We start from the raw sequence: 25,782 nt of genomic DNA on the forward strand, positions 1-25,782 counted from the left end.
TAATGGGGCAACACTCTGTATCTGTCTCTGGCAGAGCCCGGCTGCCAAATTGGAAACGTCCAGAGATTGCGCCCACAGGAAAGCTGCCAGCACTGAAAGCTCTAGCTGGTTTTCACTGTCCCTTGGAACTGCATTCGCTGCCACACAGACATTCGCGCTCTGCTAAAGCATTGCTTGGTAATGGGGCAACACTCTGTATCTCTCTGTGGCAGAGCCCGGCTGCCAAATTGGAAACGTCCAGAGATTGCGCCCACAGGAAAGCTGCCAGCACTGAAAGCTGTAGCTGGTTTTCACTGTCCCTTGGAACTGCATTCGCTGCCACACAGACATTCGCGCTCTGCTAAAGGTTTGCTTCGTAATGGGGCAACACTCTGTATCTCTCTCTGGCAGAGCCCGGCTGCCAAATTGGAAACGTCCAGAGATTGCGCCCACAGGAAAGCTGCCAGCACTGAAAGCTCTAGCTGGTTTTCACTGTCCCTTGGAACTGCATTCGCTGCCACACAGACATTCGCGCTCTGCTAAAGCATTGCTTCCTAATTGGGCAACACTCTGTATCTCTCTGTGGCAGAGCCCGGCTGCCAAATTGGAAACGTCCAGAGATTGCGCCCACAGGAAAGCTGCCAGCACTGAAAGCTCTAGCTGGTTTTCACTGTCCCTTGGCACTGCATTCGCTGCCACACAGACATTCGCGCTCTGCTAAAGCATTGCTTGGTAATGGGGCAACACTCTGTATCTCTCTGTGGCAGAGCCCGGCTGCCAAATTGGAAACGTCCAGAGATTGCGCCCACAGGAAAGCTGCCAGCACTGAAAGCTGTAGCTGGTTTTCACTGTCCCTTGGAACTGCATTCGCTGCCACACAGACATTCGCGCTCTGCTAAAGCTTTGCTTCGTAATGGGGCAACATTCTGTATCTCTCTGTGGCAGAGCCCGGCTGCCAAATTGGAAACGTCCAGAGATTGCACCCACAGGAAAGCTGCCAGCACTGAAAGCTCTAGCTGGTTTTCACTGTCCCTTGGAACTGCATTCGCTGCCACACAGACATTCGCGCTCTGCTAAAGCATTGCTTCGTAATGGGGCAACGTTCTGTATCTCTCTCTGGCAGAGCCCGGCTGTCAAATTGGAAACGTCCAGAGATTGCGCCTACAGGAAAGCTGCCAGCACTGAAAGCTCTAGCTGGTTTTCACTGTCCCTTGGAACTGCATTCGCTGCCACACAGACATTCGCGCTCTGCTAAAGCATTGCTTCGTAATGGGGCAACATTCTGTATCTCTCTGTGGCAGAGCCCGGCTGCCAAATTGGAAATGTCCAGAGATTGCGCCCACAGGAAAGCTGCCAGCACTGAAAGCTCTAGCTGGTTTTCACTGTCCCTTGGAACTGCATTCGCTGCCACACAGACATTCGCGCTCTGCTAAAGCATTGCTTGGTAAGGGGGCAACACTCTGTATCTCTCTGTGGCAGAGCCCGGCTGCCAAATTGGAAACGTCCAGAGATTGCGCCCACAGGAAAGCTGCCAGCACTGAAAGCTGTAGCTGGTTTTCACTGTCCCTTGGAACTGCATTCGCTGCCACACAGATATTCGTGCTCTGCTAAAGCTTTGCTTGGTAAGGGGGCAACATTCTGTATCTCTCTCTGGCAGAGCCCAGCAGTGAAATTGGAAACATCCAGACATTGCGGCCACAGGAAAGCTGCCAGCACTGAAAGCTCTAGCTGGTTTTCACTGTCCCTTGGAACTGCATTCGCTGCCACACAGACATTCGCGCTCTGCTAAAGCATTGCTTCGTAATGGGGCAACACTCTGTATCTCTCTCTGGCAGAGCCCGGCTGCCAAATTGGAAACGTCCAGACATTGCGCCCACAGGAAAGCTGCCAGCACTGAAAGCTGTAGCTGGTTTTCACTGTCCCTTGGAACTGCATTCGCTGCCACACAGATATTCGCGCTCTGCTAAAGCTTTGCTTGCTAACGGGGCAACATTCTGTATCTCTCTCTGGCAGAGCCCAGCAGTGAAATTGGAAACGTCCAGAGATTGCGCCCACAGGAAAGCTGCCAGCACTGAAAGCTCTAGCTGGTTTTCACTGTCCCTTGGAACTGCATTCGCTGCCACACAGACATTCGCGCTCTGCTAAAGCATTGCTTCGTAATGGGGCAACATTCTGTATCTCTCTGTGGCAGAGCCCGGCTGCCAAATTGGAAATGTCCAGAGATTGCGCCCACAGGAAAGCTGCCAGCACTGAAAGCTCTAGCTGGTTTTCACTGTCCCTTGGAACTGCATTCGCTGCCACACAGACATTCGCGCTCTGCTAAAGCATTGCTTCGTAATGGGGCAACACTCTGTATCTCTCTCTGGCAGAGCCCGGCTGCCAAATTGGAAACGTCCAGAGATTGCGCCTACAGGAAAGCTGCCAGCACTGAAAGCTCTAGCTGGTTTTCACTGTCCCTTGGAACTGCATTCGCTGCCACACAGACATTCGTGCTCTGCTAAAGCATTGCTTCGTAATGGGGCAACACTCTGTATCTCTCTCTGGCAGAGCCCGGCTGCCAAATTGGAAACGTCCAGAGATTGCGCCTACAGGAAAGCTGCCAGCACTGAAAGCTCTAGCTGGTTTTCACTGTCCCTTGGAACTGCATTCGCTGCCACACAGACATTCGCGCTCTGCTAAAGCATTGCTTCGTAATGGGGCAACACTCTGTATCTCTCTCTGGCAGAGCCCGGCTGCCAAATTGGAAACATCCAGACATTGCGGCCACAGGAAAGCTGCCAGCACTGAAAGCTCTAGCTGGTTTTCACTGTCCCTTGGAACTGCATTCGCTGCCACACAGACATTCGCGCTCTGCTAAAGCATTGCTTGGTAATGGGGCAACACTCTGTATCTCTCTGTGGCAGAGCCCGGCTGCCAAATTGGAAACGTCCAGAGATTGCGCCCACAGGAAAGCTGCCAGCACTGAAAGCTCTAGCTGGTTTTCACTGTCCCTTGGAACTGCATTCGCTGCCACACAGACATTCGCGCTCTGCTAAAGCATTGCTTCGTAATGGGGCAACATTCTGTATCTCTCTGTGGCAGAGCCCGGCTGCCAAATTGGAAATGTCCAGAGATTGCGCCCACAGGAAAGCTGCCAGCACTGAAAGCTCTAGCTGGTTTTCACTGTCCCTTGGAACTGCATTCGCTGCCACACAGACATTCGCGCTCTGCTAAAGCATTGCTTGGTAAGGGGGCAACACTCTGTATCTCTCTGTGGCAGAGCCCGGCTGCCAAATTGGAAACGTCCAGAGATTGCGCCCACAGGAAAGCTGCCAGCACTGAAAGCTGTAGCTGGTTTTCACTGTCCCTTGGAACTGCATTCGCTGCCACACAGATATTCGTGCTCTGCTAAAGCTTTGCTTGGTAAGGGGGCAACATTCTGTATCTCTCTCTGGCAGAGCCCAGCAGTGAAATTGGAAACATCCAGACATTGCGGCCACAGGAAAGCTGCCAGCACTGAAAGCTCTAGCTGGTTTTCACTGTCCCTTGGAACTGCATTCGCTGCCACACAGACATTCGCGCTCTGCTAAAGCATTGCTTCGTAATGGGGCAACACTCTGTATCTCTCTCTGGCAGAGCCCGGCTGCCAAATTGGAAACGTCCAGACATTGCGCCCACAGGAAAGCTGCCAGCACTGAAAGCTGTAGCTGGTTTTCACTGTCCCTTGGAACTGCATTCGCTGCCACACAGACATTCGCGCTCTGCTAAAGCATTGCTTCGTAAGGGGGCAACACTCTCTATCTCTCTCTGGCAGAGCCCGGCTGTCAAATTGGAAACGTCCAGAGATTGCGCCCACAGGAAAGCTGCCAGCACTGAAAGCTCTAGCTGGTTTTCACTGTCCCTTGGAACTGCATTCGCTGCCACACAGACATTCGCGCTCTGCTAAAGCATTGCTTCGTAATGGGGCAACATTCTGTATCTCTCTGTGGCAGAGCCCGGCTGCCAAATTGGAAATGTCCAGAGATTGCGCCCACAGGAAAGCTGCCAGCACTGAAAGCTCTAGCTGGTTTTCACTGTCCCTTGGAACTGCATTCGCTGCCACACAGACATTCGCGCTCTGCTAAAGCATTGCTTCGTAATGGGGCAACACTCTGTATCTCTCTCTGGCAGAGCCCGGCTGCCAAATTGGAAACGTCCAGAGATTGCGCCTACAGGAAAGCTGCCAGCACTGAAAGCTCTAGCTGGTTTTCACTGTCCCTTGGAACTGCATTCGCTGCCACACAGACATTCGTGCTCTGCTAAAGCATTGCTTCGTAATGGGGCAACACTCTGTATCTCTCTCTGGCAGAGCCCGGCTGCCAAATTGGAAACGTCCAGAGATTGCGCCCACAGGAAAGCTGCCAGCACTGAAAGCTCTAGCTGGTTTTCACTGTCCCTTGGAACTGCATTCGCTGCCACACAGACATTCGCGCTCTGCTAAAGCATTGCTTCGTAATGGGGCAACACTCTGTATCTCTCTCTGGCAGAGCCCGGCTGCCAAATTGGAAACATCCAGACATTGCGGCCACAGGAAAGCTGCCAGCACTGAAAGCTCTAGCTGGTTTTCACTGTCCCTTGGAACTGCATTCGCTGCCACACAGACATTCGCGCTCTGCAAAAGCTTTGCTTCGTAATGGGGCAACACTCTGTATCTGTCTCTGGCAGAGCCCGGCTGCCAAATTGGAAACGTCCAGAGATTGCGCCCACAGGAAAGCTGCCAGCACTGAAAGCTCTAGCTGGTTTTCACTGTCCCTTGGAACTGCATTCGCTGCCACACAGACATTCGCGCTCTGCTAAAGCATTGCTTGGTAATGGGGCAACACTCTGTATCTCTCTGTGGCAGAGCCCGGCTGCCAAATTGGAAACGTCCAGAGATTGCGCCCACAGGAAAGCTGCCAGCACTGAAAGCTGTAGCTGGTTTTCACTGTCCCTTGGAACTGCATTCGCTGCCACACAGACATTCGCGCTCTGCTAAAGCATTGCTTCCTAATTGGGCAACACTCTGTATCTCTCTGTGGCAGAGCCCGGCTGCCAAATTGGAAACGTCCAGAGATTGCGCCCACAGGAAAGCTGCCAGCACTGAAAGCTCTAGCTGGTTTTCACTGTCCCTTGGAACTGCATTCGCTGCCACACAGACATTCGTGCTCTGCTAAAGCATTGCTTCGTAATGGGGCAACACTCTGTATCTCTCTCTGGCAGAGCCCGGCTGCCAAATTGGAAACGTCCAGAGATTGCGCCCACAGGAAAGCTGCCAGCACTGAAAGCTCTAGCTGGTTTTCACTGTCCCTTGGAACTGCATTCGCTGCCACACAGACATTCGCGCTCTGCTAAAGCATTGCTTCGTAATGGGGCAACACTCTGTATCTCTCTCTGGCAGAGCCCGGCTGCCAAATTGGAAACATCCAGACATTGCGGCCACAGGAAAGCTGCCAGCACTGAAAGCTCTAGCTGGTTTTCACTGTCCCTTGGAACTGCATTCGCTGCCACACAGACATTCGCGCTCTGCTAAAGCATTGCTTCCTAATGGGGCAACACTCTGATTCTCTGTGTGGCAGAGCCCGGCTGCCAAATTGGAAACGTCCAGAGATTGCGCCCACAGGAAAGCTGCCAGCACTGAAAGCTCTAGCTGGTTTTCACTGTCCCTTGGAACTGCATTCGCTGCCACACAGACATTCGCGCTCTGCTAAAGCATTGCTTCGTAATGGGGCAACATTCTGTATCTCTCTGTGGCAGAGCCCGGCTGCCAAATTGGAAACATCCAGACATTGCGGCCACAGCAAAGCTGCCAGCACTGAAAGCTCTAGCTGGTTTTCACTGTCCCTTGGAACTGCATTCGCTGCCAGACAGACATTCGCGCTCTGCAAAACCTTTGCTTCGTAATGGGGCAACACTCTGTATCTGTCTCTGGCAGAGCCCGGCTGCCAAATTGGAAACGTCCAGAGATTGCGCCCACAGGAAAGCTGCCAGCACTGAAAGCTCTAGCTGGTTTTCACTGTCCCTTGGAACTGCATTCGCTGCCACACAGACATTCGCGCTCTGCTAAAGCATTGCTTGGTAATGGGGCAACACTCTGTATCTCTCTGTGGCAGAGCCCGGCTGCCAAATTGGAAACGTCCAGAGATTGCGCCCACAGGAAAGCTGCCAGCACTGAAAGCTGTAGCTGGTTTTCACTGTCCCTTGGAACTGCATTCGCTGCCACACAGACATTCGCGCTCTGCTAAAGGTTTGCTTCGTAATGGGGCAACACTCTGTATCTCTCTCTGGCAGAGCCCGGCTGCCAAATTGGAAACGTCCAGAGATTGCGCCCACAGGAAAGCTGCCAGCACTGAAAGCTCTAGCTGGTTTTCACTGTCCCTTGGAACTGCATTCGCTGCCACACAGACATTCGCGCTCTGCTAAAGCATTGCTTCCTAATTGGGCAACACTCTGTATCTCTCTGTGGCAGAGCCCGGCTGCCAAATTGGAAACGTCCAGAGATTGCGCCCACAGGAAAGCTGCCAGCACTGAAAGCTCTAGCTGGTTTTCACTGTCCCTTGGCACTGCATTCGCTGCCACACAGACATTCGCGCTCTGCTAAAGCATTGCTTGGTAATGGGGCAACACTCTGTATCTCTCTGTGGCAGAGCCCGGCTGCCAAATTGGAAACGTCCAGAGATTGCGCCCACAGGAAAGCTGCCAGCACTGAAAGCTGTAGCTGGTTTTCACTGTCCCTTGGAACTGCATTCGCTGCCACACAGACATTCGCGCTCTGCTAAAGCTTTGCTTCGTAATGGGGCAACATTCTGTATCTCTCTGTGGCAGAGCCCGGCTGCCAAATTGGAAACGTCCAGAGATTGCACCCACAGGAAAGCTGCCAGCACTGAAAGCTCTAGCTGGTTTTCACTGTCCCTTGGAACTGCATTCGCTGCCACACAGACATTCGCGCTCTGCTAAAGCATTGCTTCGTAATGGGGCAACGTTCTGTATCTCTCTCTGGCAGAGCCCGGCTGTCAAATTGGAAACGTCCAGAGATTGCGCCTACAGGAAAGCTGCCAGCACTGAAAGCTCTAGCTGGTTTTCACTGTCCCTTGGAACTGCATTCGCTGCCACACAGACATTCGCGCTCTGCTAAAGCATTGCTTCGTAATGGGGCAACATTCTGTATCTCTCTGTGGCAGAGCCCGGCTGCCAAATTGGAAATGTCCAGAGATTGCGCCCACAGGAAAGCTGCCAGCACTGAAAGCTCTAGCTGGTTTTCACTGTCCCTTGGAACTGCATTCGCTGCCACACAGACATTCGCGCTCTGCTAAAGCATTGCTTGGTAAGGGGGCAACACTCTGTATCTCTCTGTGGCAGAGCCCGGCTGCCAAATTGGAAACGTCCAGAGATTGCGCCCACAGGAAAGCTGCCAGCACTGAAAGCTGTAGCTGGTTTTCACTGTCCCTTGGAACTGCATTCGCTGCCACACAGATATTCGTGCTCTGCTAAAGCTTTGCTTGGTAAGGGGGCAACATTCTGTATCTCTCTCTGGCAGAGCCCAGCAGTGAAATTGGAAACATCCAGACATTGCGGCCACAGGAAAGCTGCCAGCACTGAAAGCTCTAGCTGGTTTTCACTGTCCCTTGGAACTGCATTCGCTGCCACACAGACATTCGCGCTCTGCTAAAGCATTGCTTCGTAATGGGGCAACACTCTGTATCTCTCTCTGGCAGAGCCCGGCTGCCAAATTGGAAACGTCCAGACATTGCGCCCACAGGAAAGCTGCCAGCACTGAAAGCTGTAGCTGGTTTTCACTGTCCCTTGGAACTGCATTCGCTGCCACACAGATATTCGCGCTCTGCTAAAGCTTTGCTTGCTAACGGGGCAACATTCTGTATCTCTCTCTGGCAGAGCCCAGCAGTGAAATTGGAAACGTCCAGAGATTGCGCCCACAGGAAAGCTGCCAGCACTGAAAGCTCTAGCTGGTTTTCACTGTCCCTTGGAACTGCATTCGCTGCCACACAGACATTCGCTCTCTGCTAAAGCATTGCTTCGTAAGGGGGCAACACTCTCTATCTCTCTCTGGCAGAGCCCGGCTGTCAAATTGGAAATGTCCAGAGATTGCGCCCACAGGAAAGCTGCCAGCACTGAAAGCTCTAGCTGGTTTTCACTGTCCCTTGGAACTGCATTCGCTGCCACACAGACATTCGCGCTCTGCTAAAGCATTGCTTCGTAATGGGGCAAAATTCTGTATCTCTCTGTGGCAGAGCCCGGCTGCCAAATTGGAAATGTCCAGAGATTGCGCCCACAGGAAAGCTGCCAGCACTGAAAGCTCTAGCTGGTTTTCACTGTCCCTTGGAACTGCATTCGCTGCCACACAGACATTCGCGCTCTGCAAAAGCTTTGCTTCGTAATGGGGCAACACTCTGTATCTGTCTCTGGCAGAGCCCGGCTGCCAAATTGGAAACGTCCAGAGATTGCGCCCACAGGAAAGCTGCCAGCACTGAAAGCTCTAGCTGGTTTTCACTGTCCCTTGGAACTGCATTCGCTGCCACACAGACATTCGCGCTCTGCTAAAGCATTGCTTGGTAATGGGGCAACACTCTGTATCTCTCTGTGGCAGAGCCCGGCTGCCAAATTGGAAACGTCCAGAGATTGCGCCCACAGGAAAGCTGCCAGCACTGAAAGCTCTAGCTGGTTTTCACTGTCCCTTGGAACTGCATTCGCTGCCACACAGACATTCGCGCTCTGCTAAAGCATTGCTTCGTAATGGGGCAACATTCTGTATCTCTCTGTGGCAGAGCCCGGCTGCCAAATTGGAAATGTCCAGAGATTGCGCCCACAGGAAAGCTGCCAGCACTGAAAGCTCTAGCTGGTTTTCACTGTCCCTTGGAACTGCATTCGCTGCCACACAGACATTCGCGCTCTGCTAAAGCATTGCTTGGTAAGGGGGCAACACTCTGTATCTCTCTGTGGCAGAGCCCGGCTGCCAAATTGGAAACGTCCAGAGATTGCGCCCACAGGAAAGCTGCCAGCACTGAAAGCTGTAGCTGGTTTTCACTGTCCCTTGGAACTGCATTCGCTGCCACACAGATATTCGTGCTCTGCTAAAGCTTTGCTTGGTAAGGGGGCAACATTCTGTATCTCTCTCTGGCAGAGCCCAGCAGTGAAATTGGAAACATCCAGACATTGCGGCCACAGGAAAGCTGCCAGCACTGAAAGCTCTAGCTGGTTTTCACTGTCCCTTGGAACTGCATTCGCTGCCACACAGACATTCGCGCTCTGCTAAAGCATTGCTTCGTAATGGGGCAACACTCTGTATCTCTCTCTGGCAGAGCCCGGCTGCCAAATTGGAAACGTCCAGAGATTGCGCCCACAGGAAAGCTGCCAGCACTGAAAGCTGTAGCTGGTTTTCACTGTCCCTTGGAACTGCATTCGCTGCCACACAGACATTCGCGCTCTGCTAAAGCATTGCTTCGTAAGGGGGCAACACTCTCTATCTCTCTCTGGCAGAGCCCGGCTGTCAAATTGGAAACGTCCAGAGATTGCGCCCACAGGAAAGCTGCCAGCACTGAAAGCTCTAGCTGGTTTTCACTGTCCCTTGGAACTGCATTCGCTGCCACACAGACATTCGCGCTCTGCTAAAGCATTGCTTCGTAATGGGGCAACATTCTGTATCTCTCTGTGGCAGAGCCCGGCTGCCAAATTGGAAATGTCCAGAGATTGCGCCCACAGGAAAGCTGCCAGCACTGAAAGCTCTAGCTGGTTTTCACTGTCCCTTGGAACTGCATTCGCTGCCACACAGACATTCGCGCTCTGCTAAAGCATTGCTTCGTAATGGGGCAACACTCTGTATCTCTCTCTGGCAGAGCCCGGCTGCCAAATTGGAAACGTCCAGAGATTGCGCCTACAGGAAAGCTGCCAGCACTGAAAGCTCTAGCTGGTTTTCACTGTCCCTTGGAACTGCATTCGCTGCCACACAGACATTCGTGCTCTGCTAAAGCATTGCTTCGTAATGGGGCAACACTCTGTATCTCTCTCTGGCAGAGCCCGGCTGCCAAATTGGAAACGTCCAGACATTGCGCCCACAGGAAAGCTGCCAGCACTGAAAGCTCTAGCTGGTTTTCACTGTCCCTTGGAACTGCATTCGCTGCCACACAGACATTCGCGCTCTGCTAAAGCATTGCTTCGTAATGGGGCAACATTCTGTATCTCTCTGTGGCAGAGCCCGGCTGCCAAATTGGAAACATCCAGACATTGCGGCCACAGCAAAGCTGCCAGCACTGAAAGCTCTAGCTGGTTTTCACTGTCCCTTGGAACTGCATTCGCTGCCACACAGACATTCGCGCTCTGCAAAAGCTTTGCTTCGTAATGGGGCAACACTCTGTATCTGTCTCTGGCAGAGCCCGGCTGCCAAATTGGAAACGTCCAGAGATTGCGCCCACAGGAAAGCTGCCAGCACTGAAAGCTCTAGCTGGTTTTCACTGTCCCTTGGAACTGCATTCGCTGCCACACAGACATTCGCGCTCTGCTAAAGCATTGCTTGGTAATGGGGCAACACTCTGTATCTCTCTGTGGCAGAGCCCGGCTGCCAAATTGGAAACGTCCAGAGATTGCGCCCACAGGAAAGCTGCCAGCACTGAAAGCTGTAGCTGGTTTTCACTGTCCCTTGGAACTGCATTCGCTGCCACACAGACATTCGCGCTCTGCTAAAGCATTGCTTCCTAATTGGGCAACACTCTGTATCTCTCTGTGGCAGAGCCCGGCTGCCAAATTGGAAACGTCCAGAGATTGCGCCCACAGGAAAGCTGCCAGCACTGAAAGCTCTAGCTGGTTTTCACCGTCCCTTGGCACTGCATTCGCTGCCACACAGACATTCGCGCTCTGCTAAAGCTTTGCTTCGTAATGGGGCAACACTCTGTATCTCTCTCTGGCAGAGCCCGGCTGCCAAATTGGAAACGTCCAGAGATTGCGCCCACAGGAAAGCTGCCAGCACTGAAAGCTCTAGCTGGTTTTCACTGTCCCTTGGAACTGCATTCGCTGCCACACAGACATTCGCGCTCTGCTAAAGCATTGCTTCCTAATTGGGCAACACTCTGTATCTCTCTGTGGCAGAGCCCGGCTGCCAAATTGGAAACGTCCAGAGATTGCGCCCACAGGAAAGCTGCCAGCACTGAAAGCTCTAGCTGGTTTTCACTGTCCCTTGGCACTGCATTCGCTGCCACACAGACATTCGCGCTCTGCTAAAGCATTGCTTGGTAATGGGGCAACACTCTGTATCTCTCTGTGGCAGAGCCCGGCTGCCAAATTGGAAACGTCCAGAGATTGCGCCCACAGGAAAGCTGCCAGCACTGAAAGCTGTAGCTGGTTTTCACTGTCCCTTGGAACTGCATTCGCTGCCACACAGACATTCGCGCTCTGCTAAAGCTTTGCTTCGTAATGGGGCAACATTCTGTATCTCTCTGTGGCAGAGCCCGGCTGCCAAATTGGAAACGTCCAGAGATTGCACCCACAGGAAAGCTGCCAGCACTGAAAGCTCTAGCTGGTTTTCACTGTCCCTTGGAACTGCATTCGCTGCCACACAGACATTCGCGCTCTGCTAAAGCATTGCTTCGTAATGGGGCAACACTCTGTATCTCTCTCTGGCAGAGCCCAGCTGTCAAATTGGAAACGTCCAGAGATTGCGCCTACAGGAAAGCTGCCAGCACTGAAAGCTCTAGCTGGTTTTCACTGTCCCTTGGAACTGCATTCGCTGCCACACAGACATTCGCGCTCTGCTAAAGCATTGCTTCGTAATGGGGCAACATTCTGTATCTCTCTGTGGCAGAGCCCGGCTGCCAAATTGGAAATGTCCAGAGATTGCGCCCACAGGAAAGCTGCCAGCACTGAAAGCTCTAGCTGGTTTTCACTGTCCCTTGGAACTGCATTCGCTGCCACACAGACATTCGCGCTCTGCTAAAGCATTGCTTGGTAAGGGGGCAACACTCTGTATCTCTCTGTGGCAGAGCCCGGCTGCCAAATTGGAAACGTCCAGAGATTGCGCCCACAGGAAAGCTGCCAGCACTGAAAGCTGTAGCTGGTTTTCACTGTCCCTTGGAACTGCATTCGCTGCCACACAGATATTCGTGCTCTGCTAAAGCTTTGCTTGGTAAGGGGGCAACATTCTGTATCTCTCTCTGGCAGAGCCCAGCAGTGAAATTGGAAACATCCAGACATTGCGGCCACAGGAAAGCTGCCAGCACTGAAAGCTCTAGCTGGTTTTCACTGTCCCTTGGAACTGCATTCGCTGCCACACAGACATTCGCGCTCTGCTAAAGCATTGCTTCGTAATGGGGCAACACTCTGTATCTCTCTCTGGCAGAGCCCGGCTGCCAAATTGGAAACGTCCAGACATTGCGCCCACAGGAAAGCTGCCAGCACTGAAAGCTGTAGCTGGTTTTCACTGTCCCTTGGAACTGCATTCGCTGCCACACAGATATTCGCGCTCTGCTAAAGCTTTGCTTGCTAACGGGGCAACATTCTGTATCTCTCTCTGGCAGAGCCCAGCAGTGAAATTGGAAACGTCCAGAGATTGCGCCCACAGGAAAGCTGCCAGCACTGAAAGCTCTAGCTGGTTTTCACTGTCCCTTGGAACTGCATTCGCTGCCACACAGACATTCGCGCTCTGCTAAAGCATTGCTTCGTAAGGGGGCAACACTCTCTATCTCTCTCTGGCAGAGCCCGGCTGTCAAATTGGAAACGTCCAGAGATTGCGCCCACAGGAAAGCTGCCAGCACTGAAAGCTCTAGCTGGTTTTCACTGTCCCTTGGAACTGCATTCGCTGCCACACAGACATTCGCGCTCTGCTAAAGCATTGCTTCGTAATGGGGCAACATTCTGTATCTCTCTGTGGCAGAGCCCGGCTGCCAAATTGGAAATGTCCAGAGATTGCGCCCACAGGAAAGCTGCCAGCACTGAAAGCTCTAGCTGGTTTTCACTGTCCCTTGGAACTGCATTCGCTGCCACACAGACATTCGCGCTCTGCTAAAGCATTGCTTCGTAATGGGGCAACACTCTGTATCTCTCTCTGGCAGAGCCCGGCTGCCAAATTGGAAACGTCCAGAGATTGCGCCTACAGGAAAGCTGCCAGCACTGAAAGCTCTAGCTGGTTTTCACTGTCCCTTGGAACTGCATTCGCTGCCACACAGACATTCGTGCTCTGCTAAAGCATTGCTTCGTAATGGGGCAACACTCTGTATCTCTCTCTGGCAGAGCCCGGCTGCCAAATTGGAAACGTCCAGAGATTGCGCCTACAGGAAAGCTGCCAGCACTGAAAGCTCTAGCTGGTTTTCACTGTCCCTTGGAACTGCATTCGCTGCCACACAGACATTCGCGCTCTGCTAAAGCATTGCTTCGTAATGGGGCAACACTCTGTATCTCTCTCTGGCAGAGCCCGGCTGCCAAATTGGAAACATCCAGACATTGCGGCCACAGGAAAGCTGCCAGCACTGAAAGCTCTAGCTGGTTTTCACTGTCCCTTGGAACTGCATTCGCTGCCACACAGACATTCGCGCTCTGCTAAAGCATTGCTTCCTAATGGGGCAACACTCTGATTCTCTGTGTGGCAGAGCCCGGCTGCCAAATTGGAAACGTCCAGAGATTGCGCCCACAGGAAAGCTGCCAGCACTGAAAGCTCTAGCTGGTTTTCACTGTCCCTTGGAACTGCATTCGCTGCCACACAGACATTCGCGCTCTGCTAAAGCATTGCTTCGTAATGGGGCAACATTCTGTATCTCTCTGTGGCAGAGCCCGGCTGCCAAATTGGAAACATCCAGACATTGCGGCCACAGGAAAGCTGCCAGCACTGAAAGCTCTAGCTGGTTTTCACTGTCCCTTGGAACTGCATTCGCTGCCACACAGACATTCGCGCTCTGCAAAAGCTTTGCTTCGTAATGGGGCAACACTCTGTATCTGTCTCTGGCAGAGCCCGGCTGCCAAATTGGAAACGTCCAGAGATTGCGCCCACAGGAAAGCTGCCAGCACTGAAAGCTCTAGCTGGTTTTCACTGTCCCTTGGAACTGCATTCGCTGCCACACAGACATTCGCGCTCTGCTAAAGCATTGCTTGGTAATGGGGCAACACTCTGTATCTCTCTGTGGCAGAGCCCGGCTGCCAAATTGGAAACGTCCAGAGATTGCGCCCACAGGAAAGCTGCCAGCACTGAAAGCTCTAGCTGGTTTTCACTGTCCCTTGGAACTGCATTCGCTGCCACACAGACATTCGCGCTCTGCTAAAGCATTGCTTGGTAATGGGGCAACACTCTGTATCTCTCTGTGGCAGAGCCCGGCTGCCAAATTGGAAACGTCCAGAGATTGCGCCCACAGGAAAGCTGCCAGCACTGAAAGCTCTAGCTGGTTTTCACTGTCCCTTGGAACTGCATTCGCTGCCACACAGACATTCGCGCTCTGCTAAAGCATTGCTTCCTAATTGGGCAACACTCTGTATCTCTCTGTGGCAGAGCCCGGCTGCCAAATTGGAAACGTCCAGAGATTGCGCCCACAGGAAAGCTGCCAGCACTGAAAGCTCTAGCTGGTTTTCACCGTCCCTTGGCACTGCATTCGCTGCCACACAGACATTCGCGCTCTGCTAAAGCTTTGCTTCGTAATGGGGCAACACTCTGTATCTCTCTCTGGCAGAGCCCGGCTGCCAAATTGGAAACGTCCAGAGATTGCGCCCACAGGAAAGCTGCCAGCACTGAAAGCTCTAGCTGGTTTTCACTGTCCCTTGGAACTGCATTCGCTGCCACACAGACATTCGCGCTCTGCTAAAGCATTGCTTCCTAATTGGGCAACACTCTGTATCTCTCTGTGGCAGAGCCCGGCTGCCAAATTGGAAACGTCCAGAGATTGCGCCCACAGGAAAGCTGCCAGCACTGAAAGCTCTAGCTGGTTTTCACTGTCCCTTGGCACTGCATTCGCTGCCACACAGACATTCGCGCTCTGCTAAAGCATTGCTTGGTAATGGGGCAACACTCTGTATCTCTCTGTGGCAGAGCCCGGCTGCCAAATTGGAAACGTCCAGAGATTGCGCCCACAGGAAAGCTGCCAGCACTGAAAGCTCTAGCTGGTTTTCACTGTCCCTTGGAACTGCATTCGCTGCCACACAGACATTCGCGCTCTGCTAAAGCATTGCTTGGTAAGGGGGCAACTCTCTGTATCTCTCTCTGGCAGAGCCCGGCTGCCAAATTGGAAACGTACAGAGATTGCGCCCACAGGAAAGCTGCCAGCACTGAAAGCTGTAGCTGGTTTTCACTGTCCCTTGGAACTGCATTCGCTGCCACACAGACATTCGCGCTCTGCTAAAGCTTTGCTTCGTAATGGGGCAACATTCTGTATCTCTCTGTGGCAGAGCCCGGCTGCCAAATTGGAAACGTCCAGAGATTGCACCCACAGGAAAGCTGCCAGCACTGAAAGCTCTAGCTGGTTTTCACTGTCCCTTGGAACTGCATTCGCTGCCACACAGACATTCGCGCTCTGCTAAAGCATTGCTTCGTAATGGGGCAACACTCTGTATCTCTCTCTGGCAGAGCCCGGCTGTCAAATTGGAAACGTCCAGAGATTGCGCCTACAGGAAAGCTGCCAGCACTGAAAGCTCTAGCTGGTTTTCACTGTCCCTTGGAACTGCATTCGCTGCCACACAGACATTCGCGCTCTGCTAAAGCATTGCTTCCTAATGGGGCAACACTCTGATTCTCTGTGTGGCAGAGCCCGGCTGCCAAATTGGAAACGTCCAGAGATTGCGCCCACAGGAAAGCTGCCAGCACTGAAAGCTGTAGCTGGTTTTCACTGTCCCTTGGAACTGCATTCGCTGCCACACAGACATTCGCGCTCTGCTAAAGCATTGCTTCGTAATGGGGCAACATTCTGTATCTCTCTGTGGCAGAGCCCGGCTGCCAAATTGGAAACATCCAGACATTGCGCCCACAGGAAAGCTGCCAGCACTGAAAGCTCTAGCTGGTTTTCACTGTCCCTTGGAACTGCATTCGCTGCCACACAGACATTCGCGCTCTGCTAAAGCATTGCTTCCTAATTGGGCAACACTCTGTATCTCTCTGTGGCAGAGCCCGGCTGCCAAATTGGAAACGTCCAGAGATTGCGCCCACAGGAAAGCTGCCAGCACTGAAAGCTCTAGCTGGTTTTCACTGTCCCTTGGAACTGCATTCGCTGCCACACAGACATTCGCGCTCTGCTAAAGCTTTGCTTCGTAATGGGGCAACACTCTGTATCTCTCTCTGGCAGAGCCCGGCTGCCAAATTGGAAACGTCCAGAGATTGCGCCCACAGGAAAGCTGCCAGCACTGAAAGCTCTAGCTGGTTTTCACTGTCCCTTGGAACTGCATTCGCTGCCACACAGACATTCGCGCTCTGCTAAAGCATTGCTTCCTAATTGGGCAACACTCTGTATCTCTCTGTGGCAGAGCCCGGCTGCCAAATTGGAAACGTCCAGAGATTGCGCCCACAGGAAAGCTGCCAGCACTGAAAGCTCTAGCTGGTTTTCACTGTCCCTTGGCACTGCATTCGCTGCCACACAGACATTCGCGCTCTGCTAAAGCATTGCTTGGTAATGGGGCAACATTCTGTATCTCTCTGTGGCAGAGCCCGGCTGCCAAATTGGAAACGTCCAGAGATTGCACCCACAGGAAAGCTGCCAGCACTGAAAGCTCTAGCTGGTTTTCACTGTCCCTTGGAACTGCATTCGCTGCCACACAGATATTCGTGCTCTGCTAAAGCTTTGCTTGGTAAGGGGGCAACATTCTGTATCTCTCCCTGGCAGAGCCCAGCAGTGAAATTGGAAACATCCAGACATTGCGGCCACAGGAAAGCTGCCAGCACTGAAAGCTCTAGCTGGTTTTCACTGTCCCTTGGAACTGCATTCGCTGCCACACAGACATTCGCGCTCTGCTAAAGCATTGCTTCGTAATGGGGCAACACTCTGTATCTCTCTCTGGCAGAGCCCGGCTGCCAAATTGGAAACGTCCAGACATTGCGCCCACAGGAAAGCTGCCAGCACTGAAAGCTGTAGCTGGTTTTCACTGTCCCTTGGAACTGCATTCGCTGCCACACAGATATTCGCGCTCTGCTAAAGCTTTGCTTGCTAACGGGGCAACATTCTGTATCTCTCTCTGGCAGAGCCCAGCAGTGAAATTGGAAACGTCCAGAGATTGCGCCCACAGGAAAGCTGCCAGCACTGAAAGCTCTAGCTGGTTTTCACTGTCCCTTGGAACTGCATTCGCTGCCACACAGACATTCGCGCTCTGCTAAAGCATTGCTTCGTAAGGGGGCAACACTCTCTATCTCTCTCTGGCAGAGCCCGGCTGTCAAATTGGAAATGTCCAGAGATTGCGCCCACAGGAAAGCTGCCAGCACTGAAAGCTCTAGCTGGTTTTCACTGTCCCTTGGAACTGCATTCGCTGCCACACAGACATTCGCGCTCTGCTAAAGCATTGCTTCGTAATGGGGCAACACTCTGTATCTCTCTCTGGCAGAGCCCGGCTGCCAAATTGGAAACGTCCAGAGATTGCGCCTACAGGAAAGCTGCCAGCACTGAAAGCTCTAGCTGGTTTTCACTGTCCCTTGGAACTGCATTCGCTGCCACACAGACATTCGTGCTCTGCTAAAGCATTGCTTCGTAATGGGGCAACACTCTGTATCTCTCTCTGGCAGAGCCCGGCTGCCAAATTGGAAACGTCCAGAGATTGCGCCCACAGGAAAGCTGCCAGCACTGAAAGCTCTAGCTGGTTTTCACTGTCCCTTGGAACTGCATTCGCTGCCACACAGACATTCGCGCTCTGCTAAAGCATTGCTTCGTAATGGGGCAACACTCTGTATCTCTCTCTGGCAGAGCCCGGCTGCCAAATTGGAAACATCCAGACATTGCGGCCACAGGAAAGCTGCCAGCACTGAAAGCTCTAGCTGGTTTTCACTGTCCCTTGGAACTGCATTCGCTGCCACACAGACATTCGCGCTCTGCTAAAGCATTGCTTCCTAATGGGGCAACACTCTGATTCTCTGTGTGGCAGAGCCCGGCTGCCAAATTGGAAACGTCCAGAGATTGCGCCCACAGGAAAGCTGCCAGCACTGAAAGCTCTAGCTGGTTTTCACTGTCCCTTGGAACTGCATTCGCTGCCACACAGACATTCGCGCTCTGCTAAAGCATTGCTTTGTAATGGGGCAACACTCTGTATCTCTCTCTGGCAGAGCCCGGCTGCCAAATTGGAAACGTCCAGAGATTGCGCCCACAGGAAAGCTGCCAGCACTGAAATCTGTAGCTGGTTTTCACTGTCCCTTGGAACTGCATTCGCTGCCACACAGACATTCGCGCTCTGCTAAAGCTTTGCTTCGTAATGGGGCAACACTCTGTATCTCTCTCTGGCAGAGCCCGGCTGCCAAATTGGAAACGTCCAGAGATTGCGCCCACAGGAAAGCTGCCAGCACTGAAAGCTGTAGCTGGTTTTCACTGTCCCTTGGCACTGCATTCGCTGCCACACAGACATTCGCGCTCTGCTAAAGCATTGCTTCGTAATGGGGCAACACTCTGTATCTCTCTCTGGCAGAGCCCGGCTGCCAAATTGGAAACGTCCAGAGATTGCGCCCACAGGAAAGCTGCCAGCACTGAAAGCTCTAGGTGGTTTTCACTGTCCCTTGGAACTGCATTCGCTGCCACACAGACATTCGCGCTCTGCTAAAGCATTGCTTCCTAATTGGGCAACACTCTGTATCTCTCTGTGGCAGAGCCCGGCTGCCAAATTGGAAACGTCCAGAGATTGCGCCCACAGGAAAGCTGCCAGCACTGAAAGCTCTAGCTGGTTTTCACCGTCCCTTGGCACTGCATTCGCTGCCACACAGACATTCGCGCTCTGCTAAAGCTTTGCTTCGTAATGGGGCAACACTCTGTATCTCTCTCTGGCAGAGCCCGGCTGCCAAATTGGAAACGTCCAGAGATTGCGCCCACAGGAAAGCTGCCAGCACTGAAAGCTCTAGCTGGTTTTCACTGTCCCTTGGCACTGCATTCGCTGCCACACAGACATTCGCGCTCTGCTAAAGCATTGCTTGGTAATGGGGCAACACTCTGTATCTCTCTGTGGCAGAGCCCGGCTGCCAAATTGGAAACGTCCAGAGATTGCGCCCACAGGAAAGCTGCCAGCACTGAAAGCTCTAGTTGGTTTTCACTGTCCCTTGGAACTGCATTCGCTGCCACACAGACATTCGCGCTCTGCTAAAGCATTGCTTGGTAAGGGGGCAACTCTCTGTATCTCTCTCTGGCAGAGCCCGGCTGCCAAATTGGAAACGTACAGAGATTGCGCCCACAGGAAAGCTGCCAGCACTGAAAGCTGTAGCTGGTTTTCACTGTCCCTTGGAACTGCATTCGCTGCCACACAGACATTCGCGCTCTGCTAAAGCTTTGCTTCGTAATGGGGCAACACTCTGTATCTGTCTCTGGCAGAGCCCGGCTGCCAAATTGGAAACGTCCAGAGATTGCACCCACAGGAAAGCTGCCAGCACTGAAAGCTCTAGCTGGTTTTCACTGTCCCTTGGAACTGCATTCGCTGCCACACAGACATTCGCGCTCTGCTAAAGCATTGCTTCGTAATGGGGCAACATTCTGTATCTCTCTGTGGCAGAGCCCGGCTGCCAAATTGGAAATGTCCAGAGATTGCGCCCACAGGAAAGCTGCCAGCACTGAAAGCTCTAGCTGGTTTTCACTGTCCCTTGGAACTGCATTCGCTGCCACACAGACATTCGCGCTCTGCTAAAGCATTGCTTCCTAATGGGGCAACACTCTGATTCTCTGTGTGGCAGAGCCCGGCTGCCAAATTGGAAACGTCCAGAGATTGCGCCCACAGGAAAGCTGCCAGCACTGAAAGCTCTAGCTGGTTTTCACTGTCCCTTGGAACTGCATTCGCTGCCACACAGACATTCGCGCTCTGCTAAAGCATTGCTTCGTAATGGGGCAACATTCTGTATCTCTCTGTGGCAGAGCCCGGCTGCCAAATTGGAAACATCCAGACATTGCGCCCACAGGAAAGCTGCCAGCACTGAAAGCTCTAGCTGGTTTTCACTGTCCCTTGGAACTGCATTCGCTGCCACACAGACATTCGCGCTCTGCTAAAGCTTTGCTTCGTAATGGGGCAACACTCTGTATCTCTCTCTGGCAGAGCCCGGCTGCCAAATTGGAAACGTCCAGAGATTGCGCCCACAGGAAAGCTGCCAGCACTGAAAGCTCTAGCTGGTTTTCACTGTCCCTTGGCACTGCATTCGCTGCCACACAGACATTCGCGCTCTGCTAAAGCATTGCTTGGTAAGGGGGCAACTCTCTGTATCTCTCTGTGGCAGAGCCCAGCAGTGAAATTGGAAACGTCCAGAGATTGCGCCCACAGGAAAGCTGCCAGCACTGAAAGCTCTAGCTGGTTTTCACTGTCCCTTGGAACTGCATTCGCTGCCACACAGACATTCGCGCTCTGCTAAAGCATTGCTTCGTAAGGGGGCAACACTCTCTATCTCTCTCTGGCAGAGCCCGGCTGTCAAATTGGAAATGTCCAGAGATTGCGCCCACAGGAAAGCTGCCAGCACTGAAAGCTCTAGCTGGTTTTCACTGTCCCTTGGAACTGCATTCGCTGCCACACAGACATTCGCGCTCTGCTAAAGCATTGCTTCCTAATGGGGCAACACTCTGATTCTCTGTGTGGCAGAGCCCGGCTGCCAAATTGGAAACGTCCAGAGATTGCGCCCACAGGAAAGCTGCCAGCACTGAAAGCTCTAGCTGGTTTTCACTGTCCCTTGGAACTGCATTCGCTGCCACACAGACATTCGCGCTCTGCTAAAGCATTGCTTTGTAATGGGGCAACACTCTGTATCTCTCTCTGGCAGAGCCCGGCTGCCAAATTGGAAACGTCCAGAGATTGCGCCCACAGGAAAGCTGCCAGCACTGAAAGCTGTAGCTGGTTTTCACTGTCCCTTGGCACTGCATTCGCTGCCACACAGACATTCGCGCTCTGCTAAAGCATTGCTTCGTAATGGGGCAACACTCTGTATCTCTCTCTGGCAGAGCCCGGCTGCCAAATTGGAAACGTCCAGAGATTGCGCCCACAGGAAAGCTGCCAGCACTGAAAGCTCTAGCTGGTTTTCACTGTCCCTTGGAACTGCATTCGCTGCCACACAGACATTCGCGCTCTGCTAAAGCATTGCTTCGTAATGGGGCAACACTCTGTATCTCTCTCTGGCAGAGCCCGGCTGCCAAATTGGAAACGTCCAGAGATTGCGCCCACAGGAAAGCTGCCAGCACTGAAAGCTCTAGCTGGTTTTCACTGTCCCTTGGAACTGCATTCGCTGCCACACAGACATTCGCGCTCTGCTAAAGCATTGCTTGGTATGGGGGCAACACTCTGTATCTCTCTGTGGCAGAGCCCGGCTGCCAAATTGGAAACGTCCAGAGATTGCGCCCACAGGAAAGCTGCCAGCACTGAAAGCTCTAGCTGGTTTTCACTGTCCCTTGGCACTGCATTCGCTGCCACACAGACATTCGCGCTCTGCTAAAGCATTGCTTCGTAATGGGGCAACACTCTGTATCTCTCTCTGGCAGAGCCCGGCTGCCAAATTGGAAACGTCCAGAGATTGCGCCCACAGGAAAGCTGCCAGCACTGAAAGCTCTAGCTGGTTTTCACTGTCCCTTGGAACTGCATTCGCTGCCACACAGACATTCGCGCTCTGCTAAAGCATTGCTTGGTAAGGGGGCAACACTCTGTATCTCTCTCTGGCAGAGCCCGGCTGCCAAATTGGAAACATCCAGACATTGCGCCCACAGGAAAGCTGCCAGCACTGAAAGCTCTAGCTGGTTTTCACTGTCCCTTGGAACTGCATTCGCTGCCACACAGACATTCGTGCTCTGCTAAAGCTTTGCTTCGTAATGGGGCAACATTCTGTATCTCTCTCTGGCAGAGCCCGGCTGCCAAATTGGAAACGTCCAGAGATTGCGCCCACAGGAAAGCTGCCAGCACTGAAAGCTGTAGCTGGTTTTCACTGTCCCTTGGAACTGCATTCGCTGCCACACAGACATTCGCGCTCTGCTAAAGCTTTGCTTCGTAATGGGGCAACACTCTGTATCTCTCTCTGGCAGAGCCCGGCTGCCAAATTGGAAACGTCCAGACATTGCGCCCACAGGAAAGCTGCCAGCACTGAAAGCTCTAGCTGGTTTTCACTGTCCCTTGGAACTGCATTCGCTGCCACACAGACATTCGCGCTCTGCTAAAGCATTGCTTGGTAAGGGGGCAACACTCTGTATCTCTCTGTGGCAGAGCCCGGCTGCCAAATTGGAAACGTCCAGAGATTGCGCCCACAGGAAAGCTGCCAGCACTGAAAGCTCTAGCTGGTTTTCACTGTCCCTTGGAACTGCATTCGCTGCCACACAGACATTCGCGCTCTGCTAAAGCATTGCTTCGTAATGGGGCAACACTCTGTATCTCTCTCTGGCAGAGCCCGGCTGCCAAATTGGAAACGTCCAGAGATTGCGCCCACAGGAAAGCTGCCAGCACTGAAAGCTCTAGCTGGTTTTCACTGTCCCTTGGAACTGCATTCGCTGCCACACAGACATTCGCGCTCTGCTAAAGCATTGCTTGGTAAGGGGGCAACACTCTGTATCTCTCTGTGGCAGAGCCCGGCTGCCAAATTGGAAACGTCCAGAGATTGCGCGCACAGGAAAGCTGCCAGCACTGAAAGCTCTAGCTGGTTTTCACTGTCCCTTGGCACTGCATTCGCTGCCACACAGACATTCGCGCTCTGCTAAAGCATTGCTTGGTAAGGGGGCAACACTCTGTATCTCTCTGTGGCAGAGCCCGGCTGCCAAATTGGAAACGTCCAGAGATTGTGCCCACAGGAAAGCTGCCAGCACTGAAAGCTCTAGCTGGTTTTCACTGTCCCTTGGAACTGCATTCGCTGCCACACAGACATTCGCGCTCTGCTAAAGCATTGCGTCGTAATGGGGCAACACTCTGTATCTCTCTCTGGCAGAGCCCGGCTGCCAAATTGGAAACGTCCAGAGATTGCGCCCACAGGAAAGCTGCCAGCACTGAAAGCTCTAGCTGGTTTTCACTGTCCCTTGGAACTGCATTCGCTGCCACACAGACATTCGCGCTCTGCTAAAGCTTTGCTTCGTAATGGGGCAACATTCTGTAGCTCTCTCTGGCAGAGCCCGGCTGCCAAATTGGAAACGTCCAGAGATTGCACCCACAGGAAAGCTGCCAGCACTGAAAGCTCTAGCTGGTTTTCACTGTCCCTTGGAACTGCATTCGCTGCCACACAGACATTCGCGCTCTGCTAAAGCTTTGCTTCGTAATGGGGCAACACTCTGTATCTCTCTCTGGCAGAGCCCGGCTGCCAAATTGGAAACGTCCAGACATTGCGCCCACAGGAAAGCTGCCAGCACTGAAAGCTCTAGCTGGTTTTCACTGTCCCTTGGAACTGCATTCGCTGCCACACAGACATTCGCGCTCTGCTAAAGCATTGCTTGGTAAGGGGGCAACACTCTGTATCTCTCTGTGGCAGAGCCCGGCTGCCAAATTGGAAACGTCCAGAGATTGCGCCCACAGGAAAGCTGCCAGCACTGAAAGCTCTAGCTGGTTTTCACTGTCCCTTGGAACTGCATTCGCTGCCACACAGACATTCGCGCTCTGCTAAAGCATTGCTTGGTAAGGGGGCAACACTCTGTATCTCTCTGTGGCAGAGCCCGGCTGCCAAATTGGAAACGTCCAGAGATTGCGCCCACAGGAAAGCTGCCAGCACTGAAAGCTCTAGCTGGTTTTCACTGTCCCTTGGAACTGCATTCGCTGCCACACAGACATTCGCGCTCTGCTAAAGCATTGCTTGGTAAGGGGGCAACTCTCTGTATCTCTCTCTGGCAGAGCCCGGCTGCCAAATTGGAAACGTCCAGAGATTGCGCCCACAGGAAAGCTGCCAGCACTGAAAGCTGTAGCTGGTTTTCACTGTCCCTTGGAACTGCATTCGCTGCCACACAGACATTCGCGCTCTGCTAAAGCATTGCTTCGTAAGGGGGCAACACTCTATCTCTCTCTGGCAGAGCCCGGCTGCCAAATTGGAAACATCCAGACATTGCGGCCACAGGAAAGCTGCCAGCACTGAAAGCTGTAGCTGGTTTTCACTGTCCCTTGGAACTGCATTCGCTGCCACACAGATATTCGTGCTCTGCTAAAGCTTTGCTTGGTAAGGGGGCAACATTCTGTATCTCTCTCTGGCAGAGCCCAGCAGTGAAATTGGAAACATCCAGACATTGCAGCCACAGGAAAGCTGCCAGCACTGAAAGCTCTAGCTGGTTTTCACTGTCCCTTGGAACTGCATTCGCTGCCACACAGACATTCACGCTCTGCTAAAGCTTTGCTTCGTAATGGGGCAACACTCTGTATCTCTCTCTGGCAGAGCCCGGCTGCCAAATTGGAAACGTCCAGAGATTGCGCCCACAGGAAAGCTGCCAGCACTGAAAGCTCTAGCTGGTTTTCACTGTCCCTTGGAACTGCATTCGCTGCCACACAGACATTCGCGCTCTGCTAAAGCATTGCTTCGTAATGGGGCAACACTCTGTATCTCTCTCTGGCAGAGCCCGGCTGCCAAATTGGAAACGTCCAGACATTGCGCCCACAGGAAAGCTGCCAGCACTGAAAGCTGTAGCTGGTTTTCACTGTCCCTTGGAACTGCATTCGCTGCCACACAGATATTCGCGATCTGCTAAAGCTTTGCTTGCTAACGGGGCAACATTCTGTATCTCTCTCTGGCAGAGCCCAGCAGTGAAATTGGAAACGTCCAGAGATTGCGCCCACAGGAAAGCTGCCAGCATTGAAAGCTCTAGCTGGTTTTCACTGTCCCTTGGAACTGCATTCGCTGCCACACAGACATTCGCGCTCTGCTAAAGCATTGCTTCGTAATGGGGCAACATTCTGTATCTCTCTGTGGCAGAGCCCGGCTGCCAAATTGGAAATGTCCAGAGATTGCGCCCACAGGAAAGCTGCCAGCACTGAAAGCTCTAGCTGATTTTCACTGTCCCTTGGAACTGCATTCGCTGCCACACAGACATTCGCGCTCTGCTAAAGCATTGCTTCGTAATGGGGCAACACTCTGTATCTCTCTCTGGCAGAGCCCGGCTGCCAAATTGGAAACGTCCAGAGATTGCGCCCACAGGAAAGCTGCCAGCACTGAAAGCTCTAGCTGGTTTTCACTGTCCCTTGGAACTGCATTCGCTGCCACACAGACATTCGCGCTCTGCTAAAGCATTGCTTCCTAATGGGGCAACACTCTGATTCTCTGTGTGGCAGAGCCCGGCTGCCAAATTGGAAACGTCCAGAGATTGCGCCCACAGGAAAGCTGCCAGCACTGAAAGCTGTAGCTGGTTTTCACTGTCCCTTGGAACTGCATTCGCTGCCACACAGACATTCGCGCTCTGCTAAAGCATTGCTTCGTAATGGGGCAAAATTCTGTATCTCTCTGTGGCAGAGCCCGGCTGCCAAATTGGAAATGTCCAGAGATTGCGCCCACAGGAAAGCTGCCAGCACTGAAAGCTCTAGCTGGTTTTCACTGTCCCTTGGAACTGCATTCGCTGCCACACAGACATTCGCGCTCTGCTAAAGCTTTGCTTCGTAATGGGGCAACACTCTGTATCTCTCTCTGGCAGAGCCCGGCTGCCAAATTGGAAACGTCCAGAGATTGCGCCCACAGGAAAGCTGCCAGCACTGAAAGCTCTAGCTGGTTTTCACTGTCCCTTGGCACTGCATTCGCTGCCACACAGACAT

The sequence above is a fragment of the Mycteria americana genome, chromosome 25, assembly GCF_035582795.1.
Source record: "Mycteria americana isolate JAX WOST 10 ecotype Jacksonville Zoo and Gardens chromosome 25, USCA_MyAme_1.0, whole genome shotgun sequence".
Lineage (NCBI taxonomy): Eukaryota > Metazoa > Chordata > Aves > Ciconiiformes > Ciconiidae > Mycteria > Mycteria americana.